The sequence below is a fragment of the Kogia breviceps genome, chromosome X (genome assembly GCF_026419965.1).
Source record: "Kogia breviceps isolate mKogBre1 chromosome X, mKogBre1 haplotype 1, whole genome shotgun sequence".
NCBI classification, from domain to species: Eukaryota; Metazoa; Chordata; class Mammalia; order Artiodactyla; family Physeteridae; genus Kogia; species Kogia breviceps.
Genome location: NC_081330.1, coordinates 53352980 through 53374866, shown reverse-complemented (window position 1 = coordinate 53374866; position 21887 = coordinate 53352980).

Here is a 21887-nt window from a genome sequence, read left to right as displayed (position 1 = left end):
AAACGCTATGGGACTAGATATCAATTTCAGGGAAAAAAAACCTAAAAAATCCAAACACATGGAGGCTAAACAATATACTACTAAATAACCAAGAGACCACTGAAGAAATCAAAGAGGAAATAAAAAAATTCCTAGAAACAAATGACAAAGAAAACACAACCACCGAAAATCTATGGGATGCAGCAAAAGCAGTTATGAGAGGGAAGTTTATAGCAATACAACCCTAAGTCAAGAAACAAGAAAAATCTCAAATAAACAACCTAACCTTACACCTAAAGCAATTAGAGAAAGAACAACAACAACAAAAACAAAGTTGACAGAAGGAAAGAAATCATAAAGATCAGATCAGAAATAAATGAAAAAGAAATGAAGGAAACAAAAGCAAAGATCAATAAAACTAAAAGCTGGTGCTTTGAGAAGATAAACAAAATTGATAAATCATTAGGCAGACTCATCAGGAACAAAAGGGAGAAGACTCAAATCAATAGAATTAGAAACGAAAAAGGAGAAGTAACAACTGACATGGCAGAAATAAAAAGAATTATGAGAGATCACTACAAGCAACTATATGTTGATAAAATGGGCAACCTGGAAGAAATGGACAAATTCTTAGAAATGCACAACCTTCTGAGACTGAACCAGGAAGAAATAGAAAATATAAGCAGACCAATCACAAGCACTGAAATTGAGGTTGTGATTAAAAATCTTCCAACAAACAAAAGCCCCAGACCAGATGGCTTCACAGGCTAATTCTATCACACATGTAGAGAAGAGCTAATACCTAACCTTCTCAAACTCTTCCAAAATATAGCAGAGGGAGGAATACTCCCAAACTCATTCTACGAGGCCACCATCACCCTGATACCAAAACCAGACATAGATGTCAAAAAAAAAAAAAAAAAAAAAGGGAACTATAGGCCAATATCACAGATGACAATAGACGTAAAAATCCTCAACAAAATACCTGCAAACAGAATCCGGCAGCACATTAATAGGGTCATACACCATGATCAAGTGGGGTATATCCCAGGAATGCAAGGATTCTTCAGTATGCCCAAATCAATCAATGTGATACACCATATTAACAAATTGAAGAATAAAACCATATGATCATCTCAATAGATGCATAAAAAACTTTAGACAAATTTTAACACACATTTATGTAAAAATCCTCCAGAAAGTAGGCATAGAAGGAACTTACCTCAACATAATAAATGCCATATATGAGAAACCCACAGCAAACATCATTCTCCATGGTGAAAAATTGAAACCATTTCCACTAAGATCAGGAACAAAACAAGGTTGTCCACTCACCACTATTATTCAACATAGTTTTGGAAGTTTTAGCCACAGCAATCAGTGAAGAAAAAGAAATAAAAGGAATCCTAGTCAGAACAGAAGTAAAGCTGTCACTTTTTGCAGATAACATAGAAAATCATTAGGACTATACCAGAAACTACTAGAGCTAATCAATGAATTTGGTAAAGTAGCAGGATACAAAATTAATACACAGAAATTGCTTGCATTCCTATGCACTAATGATGAAAAATCTGAAAGAAAAATCAACATTGTGAAAAGGACTATACTACCCAAAGCATTCTACAGATTCAATGCATTCACTGTAAATCTACCAATGGCATTTTTCACAGAGCTAGAACAAAAAATTTCACAATTTGTAAGGAAACACAAAAGATCCCAAATAGCCAAAGCAATCTTGAGAAAGAAAATAGAGCTGGAGAAATCAAGCTCCCTGAATTCAGACTATACTACAAAGCTATAGTAATCAAGGCAGTATGGTACTGGCACAAAAAAACAGAAATATAGATCAATGGAACACGATAGAAAGCTCAGAGGTAAACCAATGCACATATGGTCACCTTATCTTTGACAAAGGAGGCAAGAATATACAGTGGAGAAAAGACAGCCTCTTCAATAAATGGTTCTGAGAAAACTGGACAGCTACATATAAAAGAATGAAATTAGAATGCTCCCTAACACCATCCACAAAAATAAACTCAAAATGCTTTAAAGACCTAAATGTAAGGCCAGACACTATCAAACTCTTAGAGGAAAGCATAGGCAGAACACTCTATGACATAAATCACAGCAAGATCCTTTTTGACCCACCTCCTAAAGAAATGGAAATAAAAACAAAAATAAACAAATGTGACCTAATGAAACTTAAAATATTTTGCACAGAACAGGAAACCATAAGCAAGATACAAAGACAATCCTCAGAAGGGGAGAAAATATTTGCAAATGAAAAAATTGACAAAGGATTAATATCCAAAATACACAAGCAACCTAAGTGTCCATTGACAGATGAATGGATAAGATGTGGCACATATATACAATGGAATATTAGCCATAAAACGAAATGAAATTGAGTATTTGTTTTGAGGTGGATGGACCTAGAGTCTGTCATGCAGAGTGAAGTAAGTCAGAAGTAGAAGAACAAATACCATATGCTAACACATATTTATGGAATCTAGAAAGAAAAAAAAAAGGTTCTGAAGAACCTAGCGGCAGGACAGGAGTAAAGACGCAGACATAAAAAATGGACTTGAGGACACAGGGAGGGGGCAGGGTAAGCTGTGACAAAGTGAGAGAGTGGCATTGACATATATACGCTACCAAACGTGAAATAACTAGTGGGAATCAGCTGCATAGCACAGGGAGATCAGCTCAGTGTTTTGTGACCACCTAGTAGGGTGGGATAGGGAGGGTGGGAGGGAGACCCAAGAGGGAGGGGATATATGGATATATGTATGTATATAACTGATTCACTTTGTTATAGAGCAGAAACTAAAACAACATTATAAAAGAATTGTACCCCAATAAAGATGTTTAAAAAAAAAAAAGAATCTTCTGTATAGCACAGGGAACTCCAGTCAATACTCTGTAATGGCCTATATGTAAAATGAATCAGAAAAAAAGAGCAGATGTATGTAAATGTATAACTGATTCACTTTGCTGTATCCCTGAAAATAACACAACATTGTAAATCAACTATACTCCAATAAATTTTTTTAAAAAGCCATAGCCTTTGTCAAAGAGGATTTTCGGTAAAAAGAGAGTAGTGAAGTTTGCAGACAGAGAAGTGCTAGGATTCCGATATCTTACTTCAAATAAATTCACTCTAGTGTCACCTGTTTTATATATTGAGCATCACAATAAGATTTAGGGAATGATATATAGAGGGGAGACCTATACTTGAGTACAAGAAAATAATATGCACATTTCCCTCTAAGTTATATCTGATATTATGACAGTTTTCCCTGTCAATCTACTCTACAGATATCCTCATTGTGTTTTTTGTTTGTTTGTCTTGTTTGCTTTTTTCCAACCATAAACAAGTAATATGATTTTATTTCCTTGGATTTACATTTTTAGTAGTAGCCCGTTTAAGGAAATCATTGTTGTCTTTCCCATTTTGTAAATATAAAACTATTTAGAAATTAAAATATTGTAAAATCTGAAGGTAAAATTGCATTGGAATTTAAAGATCAAATTAATTTGTCTATATTGGTATTTATACATTGAGAAATATTCCCTTACAATTTCATGGTAAAAGTGTAAATGAATCCACAAACTAAAAACAATTTGCCTATGTGAAAAGCCAAGATGCTTTCTAAATCTTTAGGATAAAGCCAGTCTGACTTTGAGATAAAATTCTTTTGTCTTCAATCAATACAAATGGTATTGAGGGCATTCCCTGGTGGTGCAGTGGTTGAGAGTCCACCAGCCAATGCAGGGGATGCAGGTTCAAGCCCTGGTCAGGGAAGATCTCACATACTGTGGAGCAACTAAGCCTGTTCACCACAACTACTGAACCTGTGCTCTAGAGCCCATGTAATACAACTGCTGAGGCCCATGTGCATAGAGTCCATGCTCTGCAACAGGAGAGGCCACCACAATGAGAAGCCCACACACTGCAACAAAGAGTGGTCCTTGCTCTCTGCAACTGGAGAAAGCCCACTCACAGCAATGAGGACCCAACACAGCCAAAAATAAATAAATTTATTTTTAAAAAATGGTATTGAGGGGCAACATTGGTTTTAGAGTCCAACAGACCTGGGTTTGAATCCTAGCTCTTCCAATGCTTCGTATTGTTTAATTAGGCAGTTCACTTAATTTTCCTTACTCACATTTGCTCATCTGTAAAATGAGAATATCACCAATATTACCTACTTCATTGGACTGCTGTGAATAACAGACTAGATACTGCAGAACGTGATTTATACTTTAAAAACTATCATGAAAATATAATATGATTAATATCACTTAAGCAGTAAAATTTGATTTATGCAAATTCTGTTAAATGGCAAGCAAGAAAACAAAACGAAGATAGAAATATTCATCAATATTTTGAGTAGTATAAATCCAATCCAGTTGTTGAAACTAACTTCATCTCTATTTATTTTGAATCTGAGTTCATATTAAAACAAGGGCATGACAGTCAAATGGATTTAAAATATTTAAATTACTTTCTGGATATACCAACCTCTATAATTCTACAAACTTTCAATATAGAGATAATATTGCAAAGTGTTTTCTTAGGGTTAATGGGTAATAAAAACATGTGTGGTATTTTCCCTCTATAACAATGAGTTCTCAATGCTTTTTTTTTTTCTTATTACAATGTTATTAAGGGACACAAGAGAGACTCAATAGATACAGAAGTTCTATAGAATAGTGATTTTTCATGAGGGTGTCATAGACCCCAGGACAAAGTATTATCAATATATTGGTATATGAAAGTATCCCAAAGGTTCCTCTTCCTAAAGGTTCCTGGATTTTTCTATCCTGCCCTCATCCTCATAAGAACTTAGACTTGTGTTGCCCAATATGACTAGCCACACATTGTTATTTAATTATAAATAATTAATTAAATATAAATAAAATTAAAAATTCAGTTCCTTAAACATGGTAGCAACATTTCAATGCTCATTAGCTGCACTTTCTTCATCATAGAAATTTTTATTACAGTACCAAGATAGACAAATTCTGTATAGAGTTACAATAAAGTTTCAAAATTCAATGGGCATGATATCTGCAAGATGGTAGACTAGAAGTTGCCAGGCCCTTGTTTCTCCACAGAAACACTAAATTAACAACAAATATGGACCAAAGTAGCTTTATGAGAATTTAGAAACCAGGTAAAAACTTGGAACAACCAAGGAAATGCCTAACCAAAAAAAAATCTATATTGAAAACAGTAGGAAATTTCATACTGTTTTACCCATCCTTCCCACTGCCTCTGGTGCAGCACAGTGCTTTCAGGAGGAAGCTGCACAATTCCCAGTTCCTCTTTTGAGATAGAAAGAAAAGAATGAAACTTGCTTACAATATTCTGGCTTGTCTGGGGACAGCTCAAGGGACTGGTTTCTGTCTCCTGTGAGTCAGAGCACAGAATAGAATGTTGGCATAGTTTGGATATTAGGTCAGAGGCTGCTGAAAGAAGTGTCAGGCACCACAACACAAAAACATTGCAAGGGGAATGCATACGTGTAGGCACCTAAAGACAAGAGATTACAGGCAGAGGAATACAATAGAACATGTACCCTGAGAAGAGGCAGGAATGAGATTCTTAGGGAAATTAAGGCATGTAAAAGCAGCTATGTATAAAAAGTTGGAGTTAAAATCACATGCACGGCCCCAGGGAAGATGCAGCCTCAGGTAACGGGCTGAGAGGAACTTGAATCTTCATGTTGAGATGATTAGTGAACGTCTTCTGCTGCATAGAGCAAGTTTGCAATGACTAAGAGAGGTCATTGTTTTCTCAAATGCCAACTCTCAACAAAGGATGACATACAAAGAAACAGGGAAACATGGCCCATGTGAAGGAGAAATACATTTTCAGAAACTGACCCTAAAAAGAAACAGGGCTTAGATTTATTTGACAAAAACTTCAAAATAATAATTTTAAATGTGTCCAGTGAGGGGGAACATGGACAGACAAATCAGGAAAAGGATATATAAACAAAATGAGAATATCAGTAGAGAAGTAGAAATTATAAAAAAGAACCAAACAGGGCTTCCCTGGTGGCGCAGTGGTTGAGAGTCCGCCTGCCAATGCAGGGAACACGGGTTCGTGTCCCGGTCCGGGAAGATCCCACATGCCGTGGAGCGGCTGGGCCCGTGAGCCATGGCCGCTGAGCCTGCGCGTCCGGAGCCTGTGCTCCGCAACGGGAGAGGCCACAACAGTGAGAGGCCCGCGTACCGCAAAAAAAAAAAAAAAAAAAAAAAAAAAAGAACCAAACAAAAATTCTGTGGCTGTAGAATGTAATTGAGTTCAAAAATTCACTAGAGATCAACACCAGATTCAAACAGACAGAAGGAAGAATTAGTGAATATGAAGACAGATTGTTTGAAACTATCCAATCTGAGAAAAAAAAAGAAAAAAAAAAGAAAGAAGAGGGTAAATAAAGTGTAAGGGACTTATAAGACAGCATCAAGAAGATGAAAATACACATTTTCAGAATCCCAGATGGAAAAGAGTGAAAGGGGCAGAGGTCTCATTTAAATAAATAATAGCTGAGAATCTTCCAAATTTGAGGAAAGACATGAATATTCAAATACAAGAGGCTCAATGATCTCCAAGTAGGAGAACCCAAAGAGACACACCCAGAGACACATTATAATCAAACTGTTGAAAATCAAAGACAAAGAGATACTCTTGAAAGCAGCAAGAAAAAAGTGACTTGTCACAAACAAGAGGTCCTCAATAATATTATTAGTGACTTTCTTGGCAGAAACCTTATAGGCTAGAAGGCTGTTAAATGATACATTTAAAGTGCTGAAAGGACAGGTGAGAGAAGATGGCGGAAGAGTAAGACGCGGGGATCACCTTCCTCCTCACAGATACATCAGAAATACATCTACACGTGGAACTTCTCCTATAGAACACAAACCGAACGCTGGCAGAAGACCTCAGACCTCCCCAAAGGCAAGAAACTCCCCACATACCTGGGTAGGGCAAAAGAAAAAAGAATAAACAGAGACAAAAGAATAGGGACGGGACCTGCACCCGTGGGAGGGAGCCGTGAAGGAGGAAAGGTTCCCACATACTAGAAGCCCCTTCACAGGCGGAGACTGCGGGTGGCAGAGGGGGAAGCTTCAGAGTCGCGGAGGAGAGCACAGCAACAGGGTGCAGAGGGCAAAGCGGAGAGATTCCACAGAGGATCAGTGCCAATCAGCACTCACAAGCCTGAGAGCCCTGTCTGCTCACCCGCCGGGGCGGGCGGGGCTGGGAACTGAGCCTCGGGCGGATCCCAGGGAAAGGTCTGGAGTTGGCAGAGTGAAAACAGCCTGAAGGGGTTAGTGCACCACGGCTGGCCGGAAGGGAGTTCGGGAGAAGTCTGGAGCTGCCGAAGAGGCAAGAGACCTATTCTTCCCTCTTTGCCTCCAGCTGCGCAAGGAGAGGGGTTTAAGAGCACCACTTAAAAGAGCTCCAGAAATGGGCGCGGAGCTGCCGAAGAGACAAGAGACTTTCTTGCCTCTTCTCTTCCTGGGGCATGAGGAAAGGGGATTAAGGGCACCCACCACATAAAGGAGCTCCAGAAATGGGCGCGAGCTGCGGCTGTCAGCACGGACAACATAGATGGGTGTGGAACGCTAGGGTTGCTACTGCCGCCACCAAGAGGCCTGTGTGCAAGCACAGGTCACTCTCCACACTGCCCCTCCCGGGAGACTGTGCAGCCCGCCATGGCCAGGGTCCCGGGATCCTGCGACTGCTTCCCCGGGAAAACGCACGGTGCTCCTCGGGCCGGTGCAGCGTCACACCGGCCTCTGCCGCCGCGGACTCGCCACACATCCGTGCACCCCCACCTGCCTGAGTGAGTCAGAGACCACGAATCAGCTGCTCCATTAACCCCACCCTGTCTGAGCAAAGGGCAGTCGCCCTCAGACAACCTACGTGCAGAGGCGGGGCCAAGTCCAAAGCTGAACCCCAGGAGCTGTGCAAACAAAGAGAGGGGGAGGTCTCTCCCAGCAGCCTCAAAAGCAGCGGATTAAAGCTCCACAATCAACTTGAAGTGTGCTGCATCTGTGGAAAACCTGAATAGACAGTGAAATATCCCAAGTTGGGGAGGTGGACTTTGGGAGCAAGATATACTTTAATTTCCCCTTTTTTCTTTTTGTGAGTGTGTATGTGAGTGCTGCTGTTTGAGATTTTGTCTGTATAGCTTTATTTTCACCATTTGTCCTAGGGTTAGACCGACCCGTTTTATTTTGTTTTTTTGTTTTTTGGTTGTTTTTTTTTTCTTTAATAGAAATTTTTCTTCTTCATAATTATTTTTTATTTTAATAACTGTATTTTACCCTACTTTATTTTGTCTTCTCCCCTTTCTTTCTTCCTTTCTTCCCTCCTTTCTTTCCTATTTCCCTCTTTCCTTCCTTCCTCCCTTCCTTCCTTTCTTCCCTCCTTCCTTCCTCTCTTCCTTTCTTCCTACCTCCCTTCCTTTCTTTACTCCCTCCTTTCTTCCTCCCTTCCTTTCTTTCTCCCTCCCTTCCTTTCTATATTCCCTCCTTCTTTCCTCCCTTCCTTTCTTCCTCCATCCCTTCCCTTCTTTATTCCCTCCTTCCACCCTCCCTTCCTTTCTTTATTCCCTCCTTCCTTCCTCCCTTCCTTTCTTCCTCCCTCCCTTCCTTTCTTTATTCCCTCCTTCCTTTCTCCCTTCCTTTCTTCCTCCCTGCTTTCCTTTCTTTATTCCCTCCTTCCTTCCTCCCTTCCTTTCTTCCTCCCTCCCTTCCTTTTTTATTCCCTCCTTCCTCCCTCCCTTCCTTTCTTCCTCCCTCCCTTCCTTTCTTCCTTCCTGCCCTCCCTTCCTCCTTCCTTCCTTCCTTTCTTGCCTTTCAATTATTTTCTCCCTTTTATTTTGAGCCATGTGGATTAAAGGCTCTTGGCACTCCAGCCAGGTGTCAAGGCTGTGTCTCTGAGGTGGGAGAACCAACCTCAGGACACTGGTCCACAAGAGAACTCTCAGCTCCACGTAATATCAAACAGCGAAAATCTCCCAGAGGTCTCCATCCCAACACCAAGACCCAGCCTCACTCAAGGACCAGCAACGAACAGTGCTGGACACCCTATACCCAACAAAGAGCAAGACAGGTCCACAGCCACATCCATTAGCAGAGAGGCTGCCAAAAATCATAATAAGCCTACCAACATCTCCATACACACCACCAGACGTGGACCTGCCCACCAGAAAGACAAGATCCAGCCTCATCCACCAGAACACAGGCACTAGTCCCCCCAACCAGGAAACTTGCTTAACCTACTGAACCAACCTCAACCACTGGGGACAGCCACCAAAAACAGATAGAACTACGAACCTGCAGCCTGCAAAAAGGAGACCGCAAACACAGTAAGATAAGCAAAATGAGAAGACAGAAAAACACACAGCAGATGAAGGAGCAAGATAAAAACACATCAGACCTAACAAATGAAGAGGTAATAGCCAGTGTACCTGAAAGAGAATTCAGAATAATGATAGTAAAGATGATTCAAAATCTTGGAAATAGAATAGACAAATTGCAAGAAACAGTTAACAAGGACCTAGAAGAAATAAAGAGGAAGCAAGTAACGATCAGCAACACAATAAATAAAATGAAAAATACTCTAGACGGCATCAGTAGCAGAATAACTGAGGCAGAAGGACGGATAAGTGACCTGGAAGATAAAATAGTGGAAATAACTACTGCAGAGCAGAAGAAAGAAAAAAGAATGAAAAGAACTGAGGACAGTCTCAGAGATCTCTGGGACAACATTAAACGCACCAACATTCAAAACATAGGGATCCCAGAAGAAGAAGACAAAAAGAAAGGGACTGAGAAAATATTTGAAGAGATTATAGTTGAAAACTTCCCTAATATAGGAAAGGAAATAGTCAACCAAGTCCAGGAAGCACAGAGAGTCCCATACAGGATAAACCCAAGGATAAAAACGCCGAGACACATAATAATCAAACGGTCAAAAATTAAATACAAAGAAAACATATTAAAAGGAGCAAGGGAAAAGCAACAAATAACACACAAGGGAATCCCCATAAGGTTAACATCTGATCTTTCAGCAGAAACTCTACAAGCCAGAAGGGAGTGGCAGGACATATTTAAAGTGATGAAGGAAAAAAACCTACAACCAAGATTACTCTACCCAGAAAGGATCTCTTTCAGATTTGATGGAGAAATTAAAATCTTTACAGACAAGCAAAAGCTGAGAGAGTTCAGCACCACCAAACTAGCTTTACAGCAAATGCTAAAGGAACTTCTCTAAGCAAGAAATAAAAGAGGAGGAAAAGACCTACAAGAACAACCCAAAACAATTAAGTAAATGGTAGTAGGAATGCACATATCAATAATTACCTTAAATGTAAATGGATTAAATGCTCCCACCAAAAGACACAGACTGGCTGAAGGGATACAAACACAGGACACATATATATGCTGTTTACAAGAGACCCACTTCAGACTTAGGGACACTTACAGGCTGAAAGTGAGTGGATGGAAAAAGATATTCCATGCAAATGGAAATCAGAAGAAAGCTGGAGTAGCAATTCTCATATCAGACAAAATAGACTTTAAAATAAAAACTATTACAAGAGACAAAGAAGGACACTATATAATGATCAAGGGATCGATCCATGAAGAAGATATATCAATTGTAAATATATATGCACCCAACATAGGTGCACCTCAATACATAAGGCAAATACTAACAGCCATAAAAGGGGAAATTGACAGTAACACAATCATAGTAGGGGACTTTAACACCCCACTGTCACCAATGGACAGATCATCCAAAATGAAAATAAATAAGGAAACACAAGCTTTAAATGATACATTGTACAAGATGGATTTACTTGATATTTATAGGACATTCCATCCAAAAACAACAGAATACACATTTTTCTCAAGTGCCCATGGAACATTCTCCAGGATAGATCATATCTTGGGTCACCAATCTAGCCTTGGCAAATTTAAGAAAATTGAAATCGTATCAGGTATCTTTTCTGACCACAATGCTATGAGACTAGATATCAATTACAGGAAAAGATCTGTAAAAAATAAAAACACATGGAGGCTAAACAACACACTACTTAATAACGAAGCAATCACTGAAGAAATCAAAGAGGAAATCAAAAAATACTTAGAAACAAATGACAATGGAGACACGACGACCCAAAACCTATGGGATACAGCAAAAACAGTTCTAAGAGGGAAGGTTATAGCAGTACAATCATGCCTTAAGAAACAGGAAGCATCTCGAATAAACAACTTAACTTTGCACTTAAAGCAATTAGAGAAGGAAGAACAAAAAAAAAACCCCAAATTTAGCAGAAGGAAAGAAATCATAAAGATCAGATCAGAAATAAATGAAAAAGAAATGAAAGAAACAATAGCGAAGATCAATAAAAGTAAAAGCTGGTACTTTGAGAAGATAAATAAAACTGATAAACCATTAGCCAGACTCATCAAGAAAAAAAGGGAGAAGACTCAAATCAATAGAATTAGAAATGAAATAGGAGATGTAACAACTGACTCTGCAGAAACACAAAAGATTATTAGAGATTACTACAAGCAACTCTATGCCAATAAAATGGACAGCCTGTAAGAAATGGACAAATTCTTAGAAATGCACAACCTGCCGAGACTGAACCAGGAAGAAATAGAAAATATGAACAGACCAATCACAAGCACTGAAATTGAAACTGTGATTAAAAATCTTCAAGCAAACAAAAGCCCAGGACCAGATGGCTTCACAGGCGAATTCTATCAAACATTTAGAGAAGAGCTAACACGAATCCTTCTCAAACTCTTCCAAAAGATAGCAGAGGGAGGAACACTCCCAAACTCATTCTATGAGGCCACCATCACCCTGATATCAAAACCAGACAAAGATGTCACAAAGAAGGAAAACTACAGGCCAATATCACTGATGAACATAGATGCAAAAATCCTCAACAAAATACTAGCAAACAGAATCCAACAGCACATTAAAAGCATCATACACCATGATCAAGTGGGGTTTATTCCAGGAATGCAAGGATTCTTCAATATATGCAAATTAATCAGCGTGATACACCATATCAACAAACTGAAGGAGAAAATCCATATGATCATCTCAATAGATGCAGAGAAAGCTTTTGACAAAATTCAACTCCCATTTATGATAAAAACCCTGCAGAAAGTAGGCATAGAGGGAACTTTCCTCAATATAATAAAGGCCATATATGACAAACCCACAGCCAGCATTGTTCTCAATGGTGAAAAACTGAAACCATTTCCACTAAGATCAGGAACAAGACAAGGTTGCCCACTCTCACCACTCTTATTCAACATAGTTTTGGAAGTTCCAGCCACAGCAATCAGAGAAAATAAAGAAATAAAAGGAATCCAAATAGGAAAAGAAGACGTAAAGCTGTCACTGTTTGCAGATGACATGATACTCTACATAGAGAATACTAAGGATGCTTACAGAAAACTACTAGAAGTAATCAATGAATTTGGTAAAGTAGCAGGGTACAAGATAAATGCACAGAAATCTCTGGCATTCTTATACACTGATGATGAAATATCTGAGAGGGAAATTAAGAAAACACTCCAATTTACCATTGCAACAAAAAGAATAAAATATCTGTGAATAAACCTACCTAAGGAGACAAAAGACTTGTATGCAGAAAACTATAAGACACTGATGAAAGAAATTAAAGATGATACAAATAGGTGGAGAAATATACCATGTTCTTGGATTGGAAGAATCAACATTGTGAAAATGACTCTATTACACAAAGCAATCTACAGATTCAATGTAATCCCTATCAAATTACCACTGGCATTTTTTACCGAACTAGAACAAAGAATTTCACAAATCCTATGGAAACACAAAAGATCCCGAATAGCCAAAGCAATCTTAAGAATGAAAAATGGAGCTGGAGGAATCAGGCTCCTTGACTTCAGACTATACTACAAGGCCACAGTAATCAAGACAGTATGGGATTGGCACAAAAACAGAAATATAGATCAATGGAACAGGATAGAAAGCCCAGAGATAAACCCACACACATATGGTCACCTTATCTTTGATAAAGGAGGGAAGGATACACAGTGGAGAAAAGACAGCCCCTTCAATAAGTGGTGCTGGGAAAACTGGACAGCTACCTGTTGAAGTATGAAATTAGACCACTCCCTAACACCATACATAAAAATAAACTCAAAATGGGTTAAAGACCTAAATGTAAGGCCAGACACTATCAAAGTCTTAGAGGAAATCATAGGCAGAACACTCTATGACATAAATCACAGCAAGATCCTTTTTGACCCATCTCCTAGAGAAATGGAAATAAAAACAAAAATAAACAAATGGGATCTAATGAAACTTAAAAGCTTTTGCACAGCAAAGGATACCATAAATAAGACCAAAAGACAACCCTCAGAATGGGAGAAAATATGTGCAAATGAAGCAACTGACAAAGGATTAATATCCAAAATTTATAAGCAACTCATGCAGCTCAATAACAAAAAAAGAAACAACCCAATCCAAAAATGGGCAGAAGAACTAAATAGACATTTCTCCAAAGAAGATATACAGATTGCCAACAAACACATGAAAGAATGCTCAACATCATTAATCATTAGAGAAATGCAAATCAAAACTACAGTATGATATCATCTCACACCGGTCAGATTGGCCATCATCAAAAACTCTAGAAACAATAAATGCTGGAGAGGGTGTGGAGAAAAGGGAACACTCTTGCACTGCTGGTGGGATTGTAAAATGATACAGCCACTATGGAGAACAGTATGGAGGTTCCTTAAAAAACTACAAATAGAACTACCATATGACCCAGCAATCCCACTACTGGGCATATACCCTGAGAAAACCATAATTCAAAAAGTGTCATGTACCAAAATGTTTATTGCAGCTCTATTTATGATAGCCAGGACATGGAAGCAACCTAAGTGTCCATCAACAGATGAATGGATAAAGAAGATATGGCACATATATACAATGGAATATTACTCAGCCAGAAAAAGAAATGAAACTGAGTTATTTGTAATGAGGTGGATAGACCTGGAGTCTGTCATACAGAGTGAAGTAAGTCAGAAGGATAAAAACAAATACCATATGCTAACACATATATATGGAATCTAAAAAAAAAAATGTCATGAAGAGATTAGTGGTAGGATGGGAATAAAACACAGACCTACTGGAGCATGGACTTGAGGATATGGGGAGGGGGAAGGGTAAGCTGTGACGATGTCAGAGAGTGGTAGGGACATATACACACTACCAAATGTAAATTAGATAGCTAGTGGGAAGCAGCTGCATAGCACAGGGAGTTCACCTCTGTGCTTTGTGACCACCTAGGGGGTGGGATAGGGAGGGGGGAGGGAGGGTGACACAAGAGGGAAGAGATATGGGAACATATGTATATGTATATCTGACTCACTTTGTTGTAAAGGAGAAACTAACACACTATTGTAAAAGAGTTATACTCAAATAAAGATGTTAAAAATAAAAAAAATAAAATAAATAAAGTGCTGAAAGAAAAAATTTTCAAGAGAGAATATGATATTTGGTTGGCAAAACTGTCCATTACCATTAATGTTGCCCTACAAGAAATGATAAAGAGAGTTTTTCAAGTTGAAACAGCAGATGTAACTTGAATCATATGAAAATATAAAGTACTCTGGGAAAGGGTAATAGGTGGACAGACATACACAGCTATATTATTGTAATTTAAGCTATATTATTCATAATTTTATTTTTTATTATTTTATAGCATTTAAAAGGCAAAGGATAAAAATAATTATAAATCATCTATGTTAATGGGTACACACTATTAAAGACATAATTTGTGACATCAATAACATAAAATGAGAATGACAGAAATATAAAGGATTAGCGGTTTTGTATGCAATTCAAGTTAAATTGTTATCAGTTTATATTAGATTCTTAAAACTTTAGAAAGTTTTATGTAATCCTCCTGGTAACCACAAAGAAAATATCTATGGAATATACACAAATTAAATGAGAAGGGAATAAAAAATGTCAATACAAAAAGTCAAATAAACACAAAGGAAGGCAGGAAAAAAGGAAATCAGGTACAAAAGATCTATCAGGTATTCAGAAAACAAATAACAAAATGTAAAATTAAGTACTTTCCTATCAGTAATTATGCTATATTTAAATGGATTAAACTCCCCAATCAAAAGACAAAGATTAGCAGAATGCATATGAAAAAATAAACAATACCAAAGTATATGCTGTTTACAAGAGACTCACTTTAGATCTAAGTGCACACATAAGTTTAAAGAGACATACTGGAAAAAGATATTCCATGCAAATAGCAAACAAAAGAGCAAGGGTGATTATATTAATATTAGACAAAATGGACATTAATCAAAAAAACTGTTACAAAAGGCAAAGAACATTATGTAATGAGAAAAGGGTCAATTCATGAAGGAGATATGACAATTATAAATATATGTGCTACAAATAATAGAAGTTGCAGATATATGAAGCAAACATTAACAGAATTAAGGCAAGAAATACAGAATTCCACAATAATGGTAGGCAACTACTCTTTCATTAACAGATAGAACCACCCACACAGAATATTAATAAGGAAATAAAAGACTTGAACAACACAATATACACAATTTTCCTAATAGATATGTATAGAATACTCCACCTAACAATATTAGAATGCATTTTTCTCAAATACACACAGGATATCCTCCAGAATAAACCATATATTAAGTTACACACAAACCTTAATAAATTTTTAAAAGATTGAAATCATAGAAAGTATCTTTTCTAATCACAGTGGGATGAAATTAGAAATCAGTAGGAGAAGGAAAATAGGAAAATTCACAAATATGTGGAAATTAAACAACATCTTCTATAACAACAAATTGGTCAAAGAATAACTCACAAGGGAAAGTACAAAATATCTTGAGATAAATAAAAGTGAAAACACAACATACTAAGAGAAAAATGTACAGCTGTAAATGCTAATATAAAAAAAGAAAGATCTCAAATCAATGCCCTAATGTTATACATCAACTAGAAACTAGAAAAAGAACAAACAAAACCCAAAGCTCATAGAAGAAAAATATAATAAAGATTGGAGCAGAATTAAACAAAATAGAGAATAGAAAATCAATAGAGAAAGCCAATGATACCAAGAGTTGTTTCTTCTAAAAGATGAGCATATTTAATCTTTAAGTGTACTGACCAAGAAGAAAAAGAGAAAAGATTTAAAAACTAAATCATATAGGGAAGTGGGAACATTATAACTGATTTCACAAAAATAATAAAGATTGTAAGACAATACTGTGAACAACTATACACCAACAAATTGTATAACATAGATGAAATGGATAAATTCCTAGAAACACACAAGCTACAAAGACTAACTTATGAATAAATAGAAAATTTGAATATATATGTAACCAGTAAGGATATTGAATGATTAATAAAAAAAACAGTCCCAATAAAGAAAATGTCAGGATGATATGGCTTCATTGGTGAGTTCTACCAAATATTTAAAGAAGAACTAACATCAATCCTTCACAATCCAAAAAAGAAATTAAAAAAATAATTCCATTCACAATGGGATCAAAAAGAATAAAATACTTAGGAATAAGCTTAACCAAGAGGCAAAAGACTCATACACTGAGAACTATAATATGCTGGTTAAAAAATTTAAAAAGACACAAATAGATGGAAATATACACTATGTATACATGAGTTGGAACACTTAATATCATTAAGATGTCCATAGTCCCCAAGGTGGTCTACAGATTCAGTACAATCCCTATCAAAATCCTAATGGAATTCTTTTTTGCAGAAATAGAATAATCCATTATGAAATTCATATGGAATCTCAAGGTATATTGAATAGCTGATGTAATCTTGAAAAAGAAGAACAAAGTTGGAGGTCTCATATTTCCTGATCTCAAAACTATTACAAAGCTACAGTATTCAAAATAGTGGTACTAGCATAAAGACAGACATACAAACCAATGTAATAGAATAGAGAGGCAAAAAGTAAACCCTTGCATAAATGGACAAGTGATTTTTGACAAGGATGCCAAGACCATTTAATAGGGTAAAGGCATTAATCTCAAAAACCAATGTTGGGAAAATAAAATATCCATATCCAAAATAATGAAGTTGGACCTTTACCTGACACCATATACAAACATTAAGTCAAAATGGGCTGAAGACCTAAAGATAAAAGCTAAAACTGTAAAAATCTTAAGAGAAAATATAGGGGGACATCTTTACAACACTGGTTTTGGCAATGAGCTTTTTGGACGTGTGACTAAAAGCACAGGCAACCCCTGAAAATAGATAATTTAGACTATGTAAAAGTTAAAAACTTTAGTGCATCAAAGGACACAATCAGCAGTGAAAAGACAGCCCATAGAATAGGAAAAATATCTGGAAATCATATATCAGCAAAGGGGTTAACATTCAAAATATATGATGAATTCCTACAACTCAATAGTAAAAAAAAAAAATGTTTTAAATAGGCAACAGTCTTGAATAGACATTTCTTCAAACAAGATATAAAAATGGCCAATAAGTACCTGAAAAATGCTAAGCTTCACTAATTATTAGGCAAATGCAAATTAAAATCACAGTGAGATACCACCTCACACTCATTATAATGTCTATTATCAAAAAAAGATAAAATAACAAATGTTAATGAAGATGTGGAGTAATTGGATACCTTGTGTACCATTGTTAGGAATGTAAAACTTGCAGCCACAATGGAATACAGTATGGTGGTTCCTTAATTTTTTTTTTAAATAGAAGTACCTCATGATCCAGCAATTCTACTTTTGGGTATATATCCCAAATAATTGAAAGCAGGGTCTTGAAAAGATATATGTAAATCTCTTTATAGTAGCATTATTCACAAGCACTAAAAAGTGTACATTGATGGATAAATGGCTAAAGAAAATGTGTCATATATGCACAAAAGAATATTATTTAGCCTTGAAAAGGAAGGAAATTCTGACACATGCTACAACATGGATGAACATTAGGACAGTATGCTAAGTGAAATAAGACAGTTACAGAAAGACCAATACTCTGTGATATCATTTGTATGAGCTACATAGAATAGTCAAATTCATAAACACAGAAGTAGAATGGTGGTTTCCAGGGCCTGGGAATAAGGAGAAATGGGGAGTTGTTATTTAATGTGTATAGAGTTTTAGTTTTGCAAAATAAAAATGGTCAGGAGATTCATTGCATAAAAATGTGAATTTTATTAACACTACTGAATTGTACACTTAAAAATTGCTATGATGGTAAATTTTATGTAATGTATTTTATCACAATTAAAATTCAATGGAATATGAAGATAGGAAGAGATTAAATAAAGTATAGCATAACTTCAAAAGTCTCTGAGAGAAAACGGTTTGAGCAGAACCTAGAAAAGTGGAAAGAAATTAGACAAATGAAATGATCCACGTAGTGAGAAGATTAGATAATTAGATAGAAAAAGAGAGAACTTCACAAACTATAAAATTAATATGTACAAATGAAGAGAGGCAGTTAACTTTAGAGCATCTATACAATGTTTAGGATTTTTAGAGGGCTGCCCATGGAACTAGCTTGTTTGCTGCCAGTTTCAGAACAGTGAAAACATATGGTATACTCTAGATGCCTGCGGACTGGTGAAAATAAAGGTGAATGTTTGGAGTCTTACCACTTACTGACAGAGCCCCTTCTCCTGGCTCAGCACAACTTAGCTGGGAAAACTCACAGCCCATGGCTTCTCTCTGGGGAGGGAAAAAGAAGACTGAAACACATGTCCGACATTCAGACTTTTCAGTGGGTTATATGAGGGACTGGTCTCAGTCTAGCATGTCTCACAGTGATGATAAAACCCAGTATACTCCCAATACCAAAGGGCCACTGGGGGTAAAAAAATGGAAAGAAAAAGCAATTGGGTGGTGTGCTGCTGTTGCTCCAGAGGACATGCAGTATCACAGACAAACACCAGAGGGAGCAAGAGATTATAAACTCCTGAAAAAAGAAACCAGAAATTCCCTCTAATTAGGAATTTACATGCAGAAGTCCAAAGAAGACACATCCACATAAAATATCTGAAAGGCCTCCCAGAACCTGCAGCCAGGCTCGTTGAGGATGTGCTTCCCATGTATGAAGCCAGTCCATAAAGACTTTGAGAGGTGGCTGTTTTTCAGATACATTGATATCAACACAAAGTTACAAGGAACACAAAGAAATGGGTAAAAATGGCCCAAAGTAACAAAATAAATCTCAAAAAAATCATCTTAAAGAAAGGTAAGTATCAATATATGAATTACCCAACAAAGAATTAAAATAACCATTGTAAAGATGTTCTATGAGCTCAGGAAAATGATACATGAACAAACTGAGAATTTCAACAAAGAAAAATGTTTTTTAATAGCAAGTTTTGGAGCTGAAAAATACAATAACTAAACTGAAAGATTTGAAAGAATGGTTCAACATCAAACTTGATCAAGCAGAAGAAATAATCAGCAATAATGAAGACGGGTCATTTGAAATTATCCAATCAGAAGACAGGACAAAAAATAAATAAATAAAATAGTGAAAAAGAAAGAAAAAAGCTTAAGGGACTTATGAGTGACCAGCAAACAGACAAATATATGTAATATGGAAATCCTGGAAGGAGGAGAGAGAAAGGGACAGAAACTTTAGAGAAATAATGGCCAAAAAATTCCCAAATCTAGAGAAGGAAATGAACATTCAGATTCAAGAAACCCAAAATTCTCCAAAGAAATCCACACTGACACACATTATAATCAAATTGACAAAAGGAGGGATTTCGAAAACAGCAAGGTAAAATCAAAGAGCTTTTCATGTATAAGAGAGTATCTAAAGACCGTCAGCAGACTTCTCCATAGAAACCTTGCAAGCCAGAAGGGAGCCAGTTGATATAGTCAAAGAATCAAAAGAAAAAAAAACAAAAACAAAAACAAAACAGACTGCCAACAAAGAATACAATATCCATCTAAAATTATGCTTCAAAAATGAAGGCAAAATAGACTTTGCCAGGTAAACAAAAGCTAAGAGAGTTCATTACCACTAGAGTTGCCTTGCAAAAAATGCTAAAGGGAGTCTTTTGAGTTGAAGTGAAGGGATGATAAACAAGAACACAAAATCATATAAAAGTATAAAGTTTACTGGTAAAGGTAAATATATAGATAAACACAGAGTACCATATTAATGTAACAGTAACATGTAAATCACTGTTAATTCTGGTAGAGAAATTAAAAGACAAGATTATAAAAAATAACTATAAAAATGTTAATGGAAACACAATATAAAAGATGTAATTTGTGACATTACTAGCATAGTGTATAGTTTTTATGCTACTGAAGTTATCAGATTAAAGTAAATTTTTATAACTATTAGATTTTTTATTTTAAGTCCATTTGGTAACCACAAAGAACATACATAAAGACAACACACAAAAGAAAATGAAGGAATCAAAACATGTAACTATAAGAAAGCAACAAAACTCAAGGGAAGACATCAAGAGAGAAAAAGAGACAAAAATGCCATAAAACAAATGGAAAATAATAAAATGACAATGATAAGTCCTCGCCTACCAATAATTACTTTAATTGTAAATGGATTAAAATTCCCAATCAAAAGAGTGACTGAGTGGCTAAAAATAACAAGAACCAAATATATTCTGACTATAAGAGACTTGAGATTTAATAACACACATAGGCTAAAAGGGAAAGGATGAAAAACAATATTCCATACAGATGTTAAACAAAGGAGAGCAGAAGCAGCCATATTTATATCAGACAAAATATATGTTATACCAAAAACTATCAAAAAAGACCAATAATGACATTATATAATGATAAAAGTTTCAACACACAAAAAGACATTAAAATTATATATATATATATATATATATATATATATATATATCCAACATCAGAGCACCAAAATATATGAAGCAAATATTGACAGAACTGAAGGGAAAAAAACAGACAGCAATACAATAATAGTAGGTGATTTCAGTACCCCACTTTCAATAATGAATAGAATATCCTGACAGAGATAAATAAGGAAACAGAGGACTTAGAAAACACTATAGACCAAATGGACCTAAGAGATCTATACAAACATTCCACTCAACAGAAGAAGAATACACATTCTTCCCAAGTGCACATGAAGTATCTTACAGGATAGATGACATTAGGTCACAAAATAAGTCTTTACAAATTTAAGAAGACTGATTTCATACCAAGTACATTTACAGACCACAGTGAAATGTTTTAGACATTAAAAGCAGAAGAAAAACTTGAAAATTCACAAATATGTGGAAATAGAACACTACACTCTTAAACAGCCAATGGATTAAAGAGGAAATCAAAAAGGAAGTTAGAAAATATATTGAGACAAAGATGTAAACACAACATACCAAAACGTATGGGCTGCAACAAAAATGGCACTAACAGGGAAGTTTATACTGATAAATGCTAACATTTAAAAATAGAAAGATTTCAGATAATCAACCTAACTTTGTTCCTCATGAAACTAGAGAAAGAAGAACAAACTAAGCCCAAAATTAGCAGAAGGAAGGGGAAAAAAAGTTACAACAGAAATAAATGAAATGGAGGATAGAAAAACAGTAGAAAAATCAGTGAAACTAAGAGTTGTTTTTATTGAAAAAATACATAAAATCAACAAACTCTTAGCTGGAGTAACAAAAAAAAAGAACACTTAAATAAACAAAATAAAAAAGGTGACATTACAACTGATGCCACAGAAATGAAATGTATCATAAGACACTGCTGAGGATGATTATATGCCAACAAGTTGGATAACCTAG